The sequence below is a fragment of the Pleurodeles waltl genome, chromosome 1_1 (genome assembly GCF_031143425.1).
Source record: "Pleurodeles waltl isolate 20211129_DDA chromosome 1_1, aPleWal1.hap1.20221129, whole genome shotgun sequence".
NCBI lineage: Eukaryota > Metazoa > Chordata > Amphibia > Caudata > Salamandridae > Pleurodeles > Pleurodeles waltl.
This window is the reverse complement of record NC_090436.1, coordinates 904,346,335-904,362,523: the sequence shown is the minus strand read 5'-3', so window position 1 is coordinate 904,362,523 and position 16,189 is coordinate 904,346,335.

Genomic DNA, 16,189 nt, shown 5'->3' with positions numbered 1-16,189 from the left:
TGGTGTGGATGAGGTGTGGGGTGGTGTTTGTGGTGATGAGTGTAGTGGTGTGTGGTGTTTTGTGCGTAGATGTAGTGTGGGGGATGATGTTGGGTTCCTGTGTGTGTTGTGGTTTGCGTTCCCTGTGCTCTCTCTCTGTGTAGTGCGCCTTGTCTCTGAATTTCGATTTGTGGGGGTTTGTGGGTGATGTGGGTGTGTGTTTTATATCGTATTGATTGTGTGGGAGTGGTGTTTGTATGTGTATCAGGTGTGTGTATTTTGAATTATCCAATGTGGCTGTGTTTTGTAAAGGTGTGTGTATTTTGACCGCGGCGGTGTGTACCGCCAATGGGATACCGCGGTTGAAAGACCGCCTCGTGGATTGGTGGGTCGTAATGGCATGGGCGTATTTCTGTTGGCGTGACGGCAGAGGTTTGGTCATCTCCAGTTTATCGCTGACCGCTGATGTGGCGGCCTTCAGTGGAGGTCGGGTTTTTGGCGGTTTGGCAGTTGTGGGTCAGAATGACCCTGGCGGGTTACCGCGGCCGCGGCGGTGTTATGGCGGTCTTCTGACTGGCGGTAACTGCCTTTTACCGCCAGGGTCAGAATGACCCCCTATGTGTATTGTTTGTGAATACCATAGTTTAGTTTATGTTGGTATATAAATACTTCATGTTTTCATAAAGCAAGTATTTGACTGTTTAATGAATGTATTTTGAGTTGTGTGCCTGAGTGCATCCCCCCCCCAGTCTACTTCCACCCGAGAAGCCTTGGATGGGTCGACATACGTTACCAATGACAGTTAAGTGATGACTCTAGGTCAGGCTCCAGGGCATCAGGATTAAACGTCTTTAGTCTGGAAAGTTGGGCCCTGTAGCTCCTGCTTGCACCATGGCCCTCATAATGGAGTTCTGACAAAAGTTATGTTACCTTCATACAGCTCCCTAGGCTACAGGCTTCAGGGGACAGTCCATGGCACTGTTGAGCACTCATGATCCATGCTTGCATTGGGGATATTTGGGGATTCAGCAAATGCACTACTAAAGTAAGGAGGCAACTCCAACATCCCCCCAGGAAGAAGACCGTGGGATTGCCTGTATATTGTATCAAGAGGGAAAGAGCTGTAGAAGACACAATCAGTGAAAGGATGGTGATGAGACATAGAATCCAAGCTCAACAAGCCATGACACTGGTAGAAAATTCATTGTTACACTGTACCACCATGGGCAAACTCTTCTAATGAGCACCTGAAAGTGCAAGTTAGCATTTGGAAAGGAAAGAATCACCAAATAGCAGTGTATCCTGACAATATCTGGTACAATAGTTGAGCCACTGCATCTGCTACATACAGCTGGTGCCTCCACTGTCTGAGTAAATACAGAGATCCAGCCATAGATCATGGAACAAATAGAATTGAATCTTTACAAATTAAACAATCATGAAAGACAAATGTGCATGTCCCATAATAGGAACAGTAAAATGCATAAGACATACATTAAAACACAAGGGGCACCAGCTGAAAAATCATACTAAGCATTAACTTAGTCTTGAAAGCCAGGACAGTTTTTCATAATAATACTAGGGCTAGACCAAGTTACATAAAACCAATGAGTTCCCTACAGAGAACAAAATATGTACAACATAACTTTAGTGACATACAGTTTTACTTTATACTTTTTGGAACAAATAATAGTCTACAGAACGAGACAACCCCTAGGTTAATCTGGGTAGAAGTGGTGGCTGCGAGGCCTGAGCTGCTAAATTTTGGAACTGGGGAGTCAAGTTTGAATCACAGTGTAGACTCAACATCCTGTGAGTCTGGGCAAATTAGTTAATCTCCCTGTTTTGAAGAAAAGAATTATGACCTGTATAATGTAATCTGCTACTCGTGCAAAGTGCTCTGATATTTTGGATCAAGTTTGTACTAGATAAAACTACAAAATATACAATTTCATAAAGACATGAAAGATATATTTAAGGCGTTACTTCATTAGTACAAACCTTGCACCCTTGGCCTTGTTTGGTAAGGCACAAATGTCATGCTGCATGTTTATCAAGGCACTATGGAAAATGCAGTTAACATATGTGATTACAAGCCCCTTTTCAAATCAAAGTTTGTGGATTGATTTATATTTTTATCAGGTGTTATCAGGACTGCTTTACTCTTTCAACATGGCACAACCACTAACTGTGTGGCGAACTAACACATGCAAATCAACAGTCCAGTCACGTCATGGATTTTCCATCCTGCAAAGGATTTAAGGTAAACATCTATAAAGAAATAGCTCATCTTGCGGAAACTGGAACAGAAACTCTCAAGTGCCAGCCAGGCTTAATCAATTATCTTTAAGCTGGCAAATTGATTTGACATCCAGGGATGGAAGAGTCATGTTCCTTAAGGTAAAGCTTGAGCACCAGCACTTTCAATAATCTGTTCAGGGAATTGCCTTAGCCAGATCTCAGCAACTGGTGCACTGTCAATTAATGATTTAATGATGTATCTGAAAGAACTTACTGTAGGAAGCTGGCCTGGTGTGTGGTGATCACATATGGTGTTATCTCTTTAAACCAGGTGCAGGGATCACTTTTCAGTGAAGTGTAAGCAGTGCCTAGGAAGCCAGGGCTCTCTCGAGGTAACTATGGATGATCAGGAACCAATACTTATCTAGGAGACATGCAAAGCTTATGCAATACCACTATAGTCACACAGCAACTTATCACACATGAAAGAACCACACAGTGTTACAAAAGTAAAGGTACTTTATTACAGTAACACAACACTAAAATACTTATAGGCAGTTCCCCGAACTGGAGGTAAATACACACTAATTATATGCACATTAGTAATCAGCAAATAGCATAGAAAGAACAAGTATTGGCAATACTTAGTGAAAATAATGAGGGTGCTGGGGAGGGCCAAACCATATACTAAGGAAGTGAAATGCGAAATGTCCCACAGGTCTCCCACAAGGCCCCCCCATCAGCACAGACACAGAGGAGGAGACTGCAACAGACACCGCTGGGGAGTGCAGAACAACACCACCCGTCCAATCGGCACAGGAGAACATGGACGATCCTGCTATGGGTATGGAGGCAGCCATTGGGACACCGGGGCCAATGCCTAGGGAGAGCCAACCACGGGGATCATCTGGTGCAGTGCATAGATGACGACACACAATGCAGTCTGTGCATAGGGAGGATTTGTTTGGACTTGAGGCATCCTTATTACAGAGTCAGCGCCTGCCAAATAGACAAATGCGGTTAATGAACCGTAACCTCTCAAGACTGCAGAACACAATCACGCATGGGCTGGCAAATGTGGACAACCACTTCACTACAATGAACACTCACTTTGGTAACCTGACTACCTCCATTGACAACTTGGTCAGGGAACTGGTGACTGACACGGCACAGGCACCGCGCAGGGAGCGCAACACTGCTGCCTGTTTAGACAGACTAGGTGTGTCTTTAGGGCACCTGGCTACCAATACTACCTGCCTGTCAAGGCGCACTGTCAGCCTGCAAATGGAACTAGGGCATTTTGCAGGAGGTGTGGCTTGAGGACTTGGCCTCATCAGCCATGTTTTGGACCTGCTGGAGACCAGACAGGCAGCAAGGGGCTTTGGGGATACCCCACAGGACAGTGAGGAGGTCTCCAGTGTGAGTTGTGTGTCTGCCATTGATGCACGTGTGTTGCAGAGTATCAGTGCACAGCAAGGCTCAGAGGACCAAGCAGGATTGAACCCAGGCGGCCAAAGTCGCAGGAGGCTGTGAGCTACTTACATGTAGGCCCTCATTACAACCCTGGCGGTCACAGACCGCCAGGGCTGCTCTGACGATTGCACCGCCAACAGGCTGGCGGTGCAATCCTGCTAAATACGACCACAGCGGAAGCGCCGCGGTCGCACCGCCGGGACCGGCGGTTTACCGCCACCTTCGCCCCGGTGTTTGTAATCCCCCAGGGCAGCACTGCTTGCAGCGCAGCCCAGGGGATTACGAGTCCCACTCCGCCATTGTTTTCATGGCGGTAGGAACTGCCATGAAAAGGCTGGCGGAAAGGGGAGTCACGGGGCACCTGCCACAGCCCCATGGAGCTTTCTGCACCCGTCGCACCGCCGCAACACCGCCGGCTCCATTTGGAGCTGGCTCCCGTGTTGCGGCCGACATCCCCACTGGACTGGCGGGCGGAAACTAGGTTTCCGCCTGCCGGCCCAGCGGGGATCTTGTATTGGCCACTGTAGGAGTGCGGACGCATTGGCGGCCGCACAGTGGTTACCGTCGCCCGCCAATGTTGTAATGAGGGCCATAGTGTTACAGAGGCACATGGACATAATGGTGGTCATTACAACCCTGGAAGATGGTGTTAAAGCGGCAGTAAGACCGCCAACAGGCCGGCGGTAAAAAAATTGGAATTATGACTGTGGCGGAAACCGCCAACAAAACAGCCACTTTAACACTCAGACTGCCATGGCGGTACAAACAAACAGCGCGGCGGTCACCGCCAACAGACAGGCGGAGGACAATGTACCGTCCACAGTATCACAACCTACCAATCCGCCACCTTTTCCGGGGCGGATTCACCGCGGATAACAACACAGCGGAAACTGTCATTTCAAAGGGAAAACGCTCACCCCTACACACTCCACGAGGAAGGAGGGCACCATGGAGCCGGAACTCCAAATTCTGCCAGCGCTAGTTTTCCTGCTCCTATACGAGGATCATCAACGCTGGCAGCGAAGACCACGGTGAGTACTGCACCTATGACATAGGGGAGGGGGGAGGCAAAAACACAGAGACACACACAACCAACATTCCAACCCCCACCCCGACCCTCACCCACTACAACACACACACCAATGCATATCTATACATTGCAGTAACACCCCCCCGCCCGGAAGAATGCAAAGACAAAAATAAATGAGTTGAACCATTGTAATATATCAAAATACAGTAAGCAAATATACACATATATATGTATACACAATAAACAAAATATACACCACGATTAGTCGTGCAGGTATTGCACCATTCATAGTCCGTGGACCATTGGGCCCAAAATGCACACAAGATACCCGATCAAAACGGAGAGAACACTGCAGGGGCATCAGATCGAAATACACTAGGCACCTCTGGGGGAAGGGAAGGGATGGCACCTCAGCCGGATGAGTGAACCACGCCAGATCCACAAGAGGGCTCCATGCCCATTGTTATATCCTGGGGAGTGCAAAGCCACAGTCTCTCAAGTATCTACAGTGGGTGGGTTGTCCACTGCCATATCATGGGGAGTGCAAAGTCACAGTCTCTCAAGTCTCTGCAGTGGGTGGGTTGCCCACTGCCATATCCTGGGGAGTGCAAAGCCACAGTCTCTCAAGTCTCTGAAGTGGGTGGCTTGCCCACTGCCATATCCTGGGGAGTGCAAAGCCACAGTCTCTCAAGTCTCTACAGTGGGTAGCTTGCCCACTGCCATATCCTGGGCAGTCTCCACTGGTTCTGGAGGGGGACTGGTGCCCAGAGTGCAGCACACACCCCGTGACGGTCCCAGTTGCGTCCCTGCCCCAAATGGGCTAGCGGTGCATTCCATGGCGGTCTTTGCCCTGTTCAGCGGTCCTTGGCCTGTTCGTTGGTGCTTGAGTTGCCAGTGTCAGACCTGTTCAGCGGTGCATTCCATGGCGGTCTTTGCCCTGTTCAGCGGTCCTTGGCCTGTTCAGCGGTGCTTGAGTTGCCAGTGTCAGACCTGTTCAGCGGTGCATTCCATGGCGGTCTTTGCCCTGTTCAGCGGTCCCTGCCCTGTTCAGCGGTGCTTGAGTTGCCAGTGTCAGACCTGTTCAGCGGTGCATTCCATGGTGGTCTTTGCCCTGTTAAGCGGTCCCTGGCCTGTTCAGCAGTGCTTGAGTTGCCAGTGTCAGACCTGTTCAGCGGTGCATTCCATGGTGGTCTTTGCCCTGTTAAGCGGTCCCTGGCCTGTTCAGCAGTGCTTGAGTTGCCAGTGTCAGACCTGTTCAGCGGTGCATTCCATGGCAGTCATTGCCCTGTTCAGCGGTCCTTGGCCTGTTCAGCGCTCCTTGCCAAGGCGGTCCTTCATTACCCAGCAGGGCTGTGGCTGGCGCTCCTTCATGTGTCAGCTGGGCTGTGGCTTGCGGGGCCTCCTGGCCAGCTGGGCTCCTGGCGGTGGCCTCCTGGCCAGTGACGATGGTGCTGGCCTCCTGGCCAGTGACGCTGGTGGTGGCCTCCTGGCCAGTGACGATGGAGCTGGCCTCCTGGGCAGTGACTCTGGCAGTGGCCTCCTGGCCAGTGACGATGGGGCTGGCCTCCTGGTGAGTGACAATGGGGCTGGCCTCCTGGGCAGTGACTCTGGCGGTGGCCTCCTGGCCAGTGACGATTGGGCTGGCCTCCTGGGCAGTGACTCTGGCGGTGGCCTCCTGGCCAGGGACTCTGGGGCTGGCGGTGGCCTCCTGGGCAGCGGGGATGATGGCGGTCTTCTCCGCCGTGCTGCTCCTCCCAGACTTTGGAGATTTCTTCTGCCCCTTCCCCGCCTTGGGAGGAGTCACAGCTGAGTCGACACTCCACCCGGGACCCTTGTGAGCGGCTTTGCTGGCTGGAGTCTTCCCCCTCTCCCTCCGGGCACTGTCCAACCTCTGTTGCTTCACAGGGGGGGGACTGGCTGTGCTCTGGCTCCGTGCCACACTGGCTGGCCTGGTGGCCGGTGCACTCCACATAGCTGTAACAACAGGCACCACTGGTCCCGGAGATTTTTTGGCTGAGGTGCTAGTATGGGACCTATGAGTTGGGGGGGTGGGAAATAGGTTAATGGGGGACAGGAAAAGTTGTTTGGAGACACTGGGACGGGTAGCTGGAGGGGGTTCGGGAGTGGAGGAAGAGGTGGTGGTTGTAGGAGGTGTAACTTTTGTGGATTTGGGTGCAGGTACATGGGCTGGAGGCTGTCGTGAGGTGGATGGCTGTTGGGCGGGTGTGTGCCTGTGTATCTTCAGAGGGGGCGTCACAGACACACTGGGAGAGGACACAGGGGATGTGGAAATGGTAGTGGGGGTGGTGACTGCACGTGAGCGTGGTGTGGTGGTGGGTGTGCTGGTGCGGGACGTAGTGGCTGTAGTGGTAGTGCATGCAGGTGTGAGTGTAGACGAGACTGGGAGGGAGGAGGGAGACGAGGAGGAGGGGGACACAGTGGATGCAGTGGATGTTGGTGTGTCTGTATGTGTGTGATGCTTGCGTGAGTGCCTGTGGGATGTGTGGTGCTTATGTTTGCCTGAGCTTCCCTCGTGTGTTGAGGTGTGTGCAGGCTGGTCTGATGGTGTGCTTGGGATAGGCTGGGGTACAGGGGATTGGGTCTGGGTGGAGGAAGTTGGAGGGGGGAGGCTAGTCACAGGGACAATGGCTGCCATCAGTGCTGAGGCCAGAGTTTGCAGGGTTCGATGAAGGGCAGCCGAACCAGAATGAATGCCCTCCAGGAATGCATTTGTGTGTTGCAATTCCCTTTCTACACCCTGGATGGCATTCAAAATGGTAGACTGCCCAACAGTGAGGGACCTGAGGAGGTCAATGGCCTCCTCACTGAGGGCAGCAGAGGTGACAGGGGCAGAGGCTGAGGTGCCTGGGGCGAAGGTGATGCCCACCCTTCTGGGTGAGCGGGCACGGGGCGAAGGCTGAGGGGCTGCTGGGAGGGCGGTGCTGGTAGGGGGGTGGCGCTGTACCTGTAGAAGTGGGGGGCAGAGATTTTGTCGCCACCACAAGGGAACTCCCCTCGGAGGATGATTCCGTGTCGCTGGTTGCAGATCCTGTGACCGCTGTGGTGCTCCCCTCGCCCTCCATCCCACTGGTGTATTCTGAGTCCGTGGTGTGGCCGTCCATGGCCATGTGGGATGAAGCTCCCTCATGCTCTGGTGCCACTGTACCTCCGCCTGATGATGCTGATGCACACAAGAACAAGGAGACCACAAAAGGGAGGGGGACGACAGAAGAAAGACAGGTTGAGTGCATGGCTTACCGCTACCGTTGGCGGACAATACAGAGACAGCAGCCCCCTGCACTACGTCGCGCTGTTGGACTCTACAGATGCAATTCCTGGGATATGGCCTACATGGCTATGGATGACATCTGCACACAGGGGCATGAATACCAGTACTTGGCACTCTACAGAGGTGGGGTGGCATGCCACATGGCATGCATTACGGAGGGGCCTAGCCTACGGAACTCGCCCTGGACTAGCCAAACCCACAGCCCTCCTCCCCCACCCAGACACCTTCACTGCGCACAAAGCCCGCTGAATGATGTTGTACTCACCCCCTTGTGTGTGCTGTGATGCCCTCAAGCGCCCATCCAACTCAGGGTAGGCCACCGCCAGGATCCGGAACATCAGGGGGGTCATGGTTTGACGGGCACCCCTCCCACGTTGGGAGGCCACCCCCAGCTGAGCCTCCGCCGTCGTCTTGCTCCAGCGGCGAATGTCCTCCCATCTTTTCCGACAGTGGGTGGTCCGTCTGTGGTGAACCCCGGGGGTCCGGACGTCCTTGGCGATGCCACGCCAAATATCCTTCTTCTGGTGGGCGCTGACCTACATGACATGTACAGGGGAAGAAAATAAGTCATTAACAACTGCACCATCTAAGTGAGTGGTCCACATCCCTACCCTTGCCTTGTGGCACATGCATTCACAGTCCTTCATGCACGCAGAACTGTGCCCCCTTCATTCTTACAACCAGCCCTCTCCACACAGGCATAGCCCATACAACGTGCTCCCTGTGTACTTACCTGTTGGTCTGGAGGACCGTAGAGTAGCGTGTAGTGGGGGAGGACCCCGTCCACGAGCTTCTACAACTCCTGTGCAGTGAAGGCAGGGGCCCTTTCCCCAGACGCATGAGCCATTGTCTCCTCCAGACCGAAGTCACAGCAGCACTTGCAGTGTAGGTCCTCTCCTGTCGAAGATCAGGTATCGAGTGATTATACAGATAGAAAATGGCGGTCACGTCCGCGACGGTCACGTCTGCGGCGGTGCTTACCATCACCGTCGGTGTACATCGTCATTGGCTCCTGGGACCCATAGGTCCAATGTTAACCAATGTAGCATTGCGCCACGGTCTTCGACCGCCTACCGCGACGGTGTACAACGCCAGCGCAGTTACCTCACATCCCATTGTCCCAGTTTAGAGGTCAGGCAGCCGCCATGGCCTACTTACCAACTGCGTCACACATACCTAGGCCTTGTCTCACAACACAAATACAGGCCACATTTTGTGTATGAATGGTGTTCTGTGTAGACTGTGGGTACATACCTCTGAGTTGTTTGACTCTGTGGTCGCTGTTGTCCTTCCTAGGCTCCGTCCGCTGGGACATGTGAGGAGATGGCGGAATCCTCCGGTGTACCGACCGCTGGTGGACCTGTCGACAATGGAGGAAAGAAGTTTGATCATCACCTACAGGTGTGACCGTGCCACAATCCAGGAACTGTGTGCCCAGTTGGAACCAGACCTGATGTCAGCAATCCGCCATCCCACAGGAATCCCCCCTCAAGTGCAGGTGCTATCAGTGCTCCATTTCCTTGCAAGTGGGTCATTTCAAACAACAGTGGCCATGGCATCAGGGATGTCCCAGCCTATGGTTTCCAACGTGTTGTCTGCCCTTCTGAAAAACATGCGGAGCTACATCGTTTTCCCTCAGGTGGAGGACTTGCCTACAGTTAAAGGTGACTTCTATGCCCTTGGACATATCCCCAACATCATAGGTGCCATTGATGGGACCCATGTAGCTCTGGTCCCCCCCACAGGAGTGAACAGGTGTACAGGAACCGGAAGAGCTATCATTCCATGAATGTACAGATGGTATGTTTGGCAGACCAGTACATCTCCCAGGTAAATGCTATGTTCCCTGGCTCTGTGCATGACGCCTACATCCTGCGGAATAGCAGCATCCCTTATGTGATTAGTCAACTCCAGAGGCACCGGGTGTGGCTATTAGCGGACTCTCGTTACCCCAACCTGTCATGGCTGCTGATCCCAGTGAGGAATCCCAGGACCAGGGCAGAGGAACGCTACAATGAGGCCCATGGGTGGACTAGGAGGGTGATCGAACGCACCTTCGGCCTCCTGAAGGCCAGGTTCCGGTGCCTCCATATGACAGGTGGTTCCCTATTCTACTCACCAAAGAAGGTGTGCCAGATCATCGTGGCCTGCTGTATGCTTCACAACTTGGCTTTGCGTAGACAGGTGCCTTTTCTGCAGGAGGATGGTCCAGATGGCGGTGTTGTGGCAGCTGTGGAGCCTGTGGACAGTGATGAGGAGGAAGCAGAGGAAGAAGACATTGACAACAGGGACTCAGTTATCCAGCAATATTTCCAGTGACACACAGGTGAGAAAACATTCCTGCCTTCTACAAGTACTTTAACACTTCTACCTCTATCCTGTCTGTCGATTTCAACCAGTATATGGTCACTGAGTTGTAAATTTCCCTTACAGTTTCACAGGTGTTGTTTCCAACGTGTGTCATCTGCTTAGATTCCTCATGGACTTGAGATGTGTGACATAGGTATGTTGACATTTCATTTGAAAAAGCATTTTGTCACTGTCATTGCTAATACACATTTTCGAAATCACAGACTGACTCCAGATAGTTTTGTTTTTCAAGGGTGTTTATTGAAGTGCTCAATATTGGAGGGGGGGTTGTAAAATGGTGAGGGGTGATGGTGCAGGAATGTCCATGGCAGAGTCCAGTCTATTAGTCTCACAGGTGCATTGCCCATATGGGCATAGGAAGTGGAGCTGGGGCAGTTCCAATATGGACAGGGTTACAAAGTGGGACAGTGGTTTGACAATCAGGGTGGTCTAATTTCTTGATGGGGGTCTTGGCATCGTGCTCTGTCTTGTTCCTGGATCCCAAGGACCGCTTGCGGATGGTTCTCCGTCTGCAGGATGTGGGGTGCTGGTGTGGTGGTCCTGTGGTGGTGCCGCCTGTCCACTAGCGCCGGCGGAGGTGGTGGGCAGTTCATCGTCCAGGCTAGTGTCAGGGGCCCCTTGTAGTGCCACAGTGTTCCTCCTGGTGTTAAGTATTTCCTTCAGCACCCCTACGATGGTGCCCAGGGCGGAGCTGATGGTTCTGAGTTCCTCCCTGATCCCCAAATACTGTTCCTCCTGCATGCGCTGGGTCTCCTGAAACTTGGCCAGGACCGTTGCCATCATCTCCTGGGAGTGGTGGTATGCTCCCATGATGGAGGAGAGGGCCTCGTGGAGAGTGGGTTCCCTTGGCCTGTCCGCCCCCGGTCGCACGGCAGCCCTCCCAGTTCCCCTGTGTTCCTGGGGCTCCGTCCCCTGGACCGTGTGCCCACTGCCACTGCCCCCAGGTCCGTGTTGTTGTTGGGGTGGTGGGTTATCCTGGGTTCCCTGTAGTGGTGGACACACAGCTGATTGACGTGTCCTGGGTACGGAGGTATGGGCCCGCTGGGTGGGTGCTGTGCTGGTGTTACCAGAGGGTGGAAGGTCTGTTGTGGGCTGTGCCTGTGTGAGGGGAACCGACTGTTCCGAGGCCCACGATGGTCCGGGCTGGTCATCTGGATCTAGTTGGACAGAGCTGCTGTCATCACTGTGGGCCTCTTCTCTGGGTTGGGTGGAGATGTCTGGACCCTCCTGTCTGGTGATGTTGGGTAGTGGTCCTGCAGGGGTGTAAAAGCATGATTATTGCATCTGTGTGTTTCATGGTGTGCAATGGGTGGGTGAGCGTGTACCCCAGTGCTAGCCTTCCTGTGTGGGGGCTTGTGTGATGATGGTTGAGGAGGGTGTTATGGGTATGTGCAGTGGGCATGCTTTAGTGATGGGTGTCCATTCTTTGTTGTGTCATGCAGGGCTTGGTTTTGGGATGTGTGGTTTGTGTTATTAGTACATTTGTGAGGAGTTGGAATGATAGGGGAGGGGGCGAGGGTGGGGGTCTCTGATAGTATACAGGAAGGGTGGGGGAAATATTAGTAAAGGTTTGACTTACCAGAGTCCATTCCTCCACCGACTCCTGCGAGGCCCTCCAGATGCAGAATTGCCAAGACCTGCTCCTCCCATGTTGTTAGTTGTGGGGGAGGAGATGGGGGGTCCACCGCCAGTCCGCTGTACCGCAATGTGGTGTCTTGAGACCACAGAACGCACCTTCCCCCGTAGGTCGTTCCACCTCTTCCTGATGTCGTCCCTATTTCTTGGGTGCTGGCCCACTGCGTTGACCCTGTCGACTATTCTTCGCCATAGCTCCATCTTCCTAGCTATGGAGGTGTGCTCCAAATAGCTGTGGCTCTACCCGGACGATTTCCTCCACCATGACCCTGAGCTCCTCCTCCGAGAACCTGGGGTGTCCTTGCCGTGCCATGGGGTGGTGTAGGTGATGTGTGGGGTGGGGTGTGTGGTGATAAGTGTTGTGATATGCAGTGGTGTGTGGTGTTTTGTGCGTGGAAGTTGTTTGGGTGATGGTGTTGAGTGCCTGGGGCTGCTATTTTGTGGATGGTGGTGTCTCTCTCTGGCCTTCTTTCAGAAAATGTTTGGTCGCAGGGGTTTGTGGGTGATGTGGGTGTGTGTTTTATATTGTACTGAGTGTGTGGGGTGGTGTGTGTATCAGGTGTGTGTATTTTGAATTGTCCAATGTGGGGGTGTTTTGTATGTGTGTGTGTATTTTGAGCGCGGCAGTGTGTACCGCCAATGGAATACAGCGGTTGAAAGACCGCCGCTTGGATTCGTGGGTCGTGATAGCATCGGTGTATTTCTGTTGGCGTGACGGTGGAGGTTTTATTTTCGCCAGTTTATCAATGACCTTTGGTGTGGCGGACTTGTGTGGGTGTCCGAATTTTGTCGGATTTTGAGATGTGCCTCGTAATAGCTGTTGAGGATTTCCGTGGCCGCCCGGTGTGTTGGCGGTCTTCTGCACGGCGGTAAGCGGATTTTACCGCCAGTGTTGTAATGACCCCCAATGTGTCAGATTACACTTTCTTTTTGCATACTGTAGAATAGTTGGCAATTGTTTCCACATCATAGTCCTGCAATAAAAGGGTTAATTTGTTGAACTACACAACTGGGCAATGTGTGTCTTACATTAGTGAGTGTTGTCACTGTTGCTACGTACCTGCCAAAGTAGTGGGTTGCTATGTGGTTCCGTCTCGGACTGCCCTCATTTGCGATGCTTCTACCCCCAGGCTGTCAGTGTGGTAGCTCTTGCTCCCCATCCTCCGAATCTGTGTTGTCAGGGGTGAGATATAGCCCACGTCTGGTTGCAATGTTGTGTAGGATGGCACAGGTGGCAACTATCTTGCATGCTGTTTCTGGGGCATACTGAAGTGCTCCTCCATTCTTGGTGCAGGCATCAGAATCGTGACTTCAACAAGCCAAACGTCCTCTCAATTACAGCTCTGGTCCACCGATGTGCAATGTTGTATCGCCTCTCATTCTGATTACCAGGTATTAGGTATGGGGTGAGTATCCATGGTTTCAGGGCATATAAGCTCTGTCACCTGTTTGACAAATTTAGCAGGGCATCACAGGGTTACGCAGTAACATGTATATAAGGCTTCAGAGTGTACTCACCAGTACCTAATAAATATCCTTCTCCAAACTCCCCACATTCTAGGCGTTGGTGTATTCCACTGTGCCTGAATATGTATACATCATGTGTACTCCCTGGAAATTTAGCCGCAATGTCAGTAATGACTTTATGGGCGTCACATACCACCTGGATGTTTAGTGAGTGGGTACATTTACTATTGCAGAACAAATATTCCAGATTTGCTGGTGGTCAAATTGGTATATGCGTCCCGTCCACACACCCTAATACATGGGGGAAGTTGGCAATTCTGTAGAAGTCCAACTTGGTGCTGTTCATTTCTGCCTCTTTTCTGGGAAGGTATATGTATCTGGACATGTGTGCGAGTATGGCATCTAGGAAACGTCTGGAGAATCATGAGAGTGCACTTTGGGATACCCCACCTGCCACTGCAATCACCCCCTGATAGCTAACCGAGGCCAAGAGGTGCAGTGAGCAGAGCACTCGCACATGTATGGGGATGGCGCTGCCGCGCATTGTCTGGCGTTCGAGCTGAGGTTTCAGCAGTTCAATTATCTGTAAGATAACAGCACTGCTCAGTCTGTATTTCTCATGTATCTCCTCCTCAGTTTGTTGAAATAGTGTCTGCCTGGTTCTGTATATCCTCTCCTGTCTCTGGCTCCTCCTCCTCTGCTGGGCAGCCTGGACTCTCCTCCATCATGCCAAGAACAGGGTACTTTCCTACACTTACTTCACATAAATCCCAGCAATTAAAAAAAAAAAAATACAAATAAACAAATGAATGTGGCGTTGAAGTAAATTCAAGAGGAGAAGAACTCCTTTGGTGTCACATGCAGACCTACACAGAGAAGAAGGCGTAGCACTAGCCAAATGCAGAACCAAATAATTGAGCCTGTGTTCCCACTCATACTTAGGAGGATTATTGTTGTTTTATGGTGAGTCTTGCTACAATCAATAAATCAATCAGTCAATCAGCATTTGTAAAGCGCAGCATTGTCACTCCTAGGGAGAATGCCAAGTCCCCGTCGAGCAATCAGGTCTTAAGTTTCTTTTTGAAGTCAGGGAGGATACTGTTTGGAGTTGGTGGGGGAGTAGGTCATTCCAATTCTTGGCAGCGATGTAGGTAAAGGAGCTGTCCCTACTGTGGCTACAATGACTGAGGATGGTGTCCGCGAGGGCTAGGGAGGAGCACAGGTGTCTTGAGGGTAGATGGAAGTTCAGTTGATGGTGGATGTACTATGGTCCTTGACTGTGTAGAGCTTTGTAAGCATGCATAAAGATCTTGAACTGGCATCTCTTTTGGATGGGGAGCCAGTGGAGGTTTCTAAGGTTGGGAGTGATGTAGGTCCACTTGGGGAGGTCCAGGATGAGTGTGGATGCTGCATACTGCATGGTCTGGAGTCTTTTGAGGAGCTGGGAAGAGATTCCTGTGTAGAGACGGTGGCTGTAGTCAAGGTGGCTGGGGATGAGGGCCTGGGTGTCGTTTTTTCTGGTGTTGACCAAAGATTCTGTGGAGCATGCTAAAGGTGTGGAAGCAGGAGGAGGTGATTGTTGTTGTGACTTGCAGTTTCATGGTCAGTTGTTGAGGGTGATGCCTAGGTTGCGTGTATGGTCTATGGATTTGGGTATTGGTCCACGTTCTGCTGGACACCAGCTGTGGTACCAAGTGCACTTCTTGAAGATCACTAGTTCTGTCTTGTTGGAGTTGAATTTGAGGTGGTTGCCTCTCATCTAGTTGGTTATGCTGGCCATGGCATCACAGAAGTTGGTTTTGGCTTTGAAGGGGTTCTCGATGAGTGATAGGATTAGTTGAGTGTTGTCAGCGTAGTGGATTATGTTGAGTCAGTGAGATCTGATGATGTCTGCAAGGGGGGTCATGTAGGAGTTGAACAGGGTGGGACTGAGGAAAGATCCTTAGGGTACACTGCATATGTGTCCTTGGGTTAGGAGGTGAAGAGAGGTAGCCGGATGCTCTGTGTGTGATGTCTAAGGAAATAGGCGATTCACTTGAGGACTTTTTGCTGTTTAGCAGTGTTGTCGATGAGGGTGTGGTGGGAGATGGTGTTGAATGCAACAGAGAGGCCAAGGAGGATCAGGGCTACAGTTTCTCTGCAGTCAATGAGGGATCTGATGTCATCTGTGGCAGTGATCAACACAGTCTCAGTGCTGTGATTGGCACAGACACCTGATTGAGAGGCGTCAAGTAGGGCCAAAGTCCAAGTATATTAGAAAGACCCATGAGTCAGAGGAATAGGAGTATATTTGCAGTATCTGTGAAGAGCTTACCATCAATCATTTCCTTACAGCTTGAAAGAAGTCTGAATATAGGGTTCATTCGGGTCATGTCAAGCCAATCAGACTCAATAGGCTGAATCAGCCCATTCAGAACCAAAGTGTGATCTGCTGCTCTCATACAGGACCATGCTACATTTGCTCAACAAGAAGAGTAACTATACCAAGGGCTTCTAGAATATTATGGTGCATCAATAGGTCCACACTAATGAAGAAAGAATAAATAAACCACACTGATGTCTTGATATGGCCACAAACATTGACCCTTCCCACAGCACATCAGAGCAATTCAAAATGTATAAAAGGAAAACAAGAGAAATTAGCGAGAGAGAGAGAGCATCATCTAGGGCCTGATTACAACTTTGGCGGAGGGGGTTAATCTGTC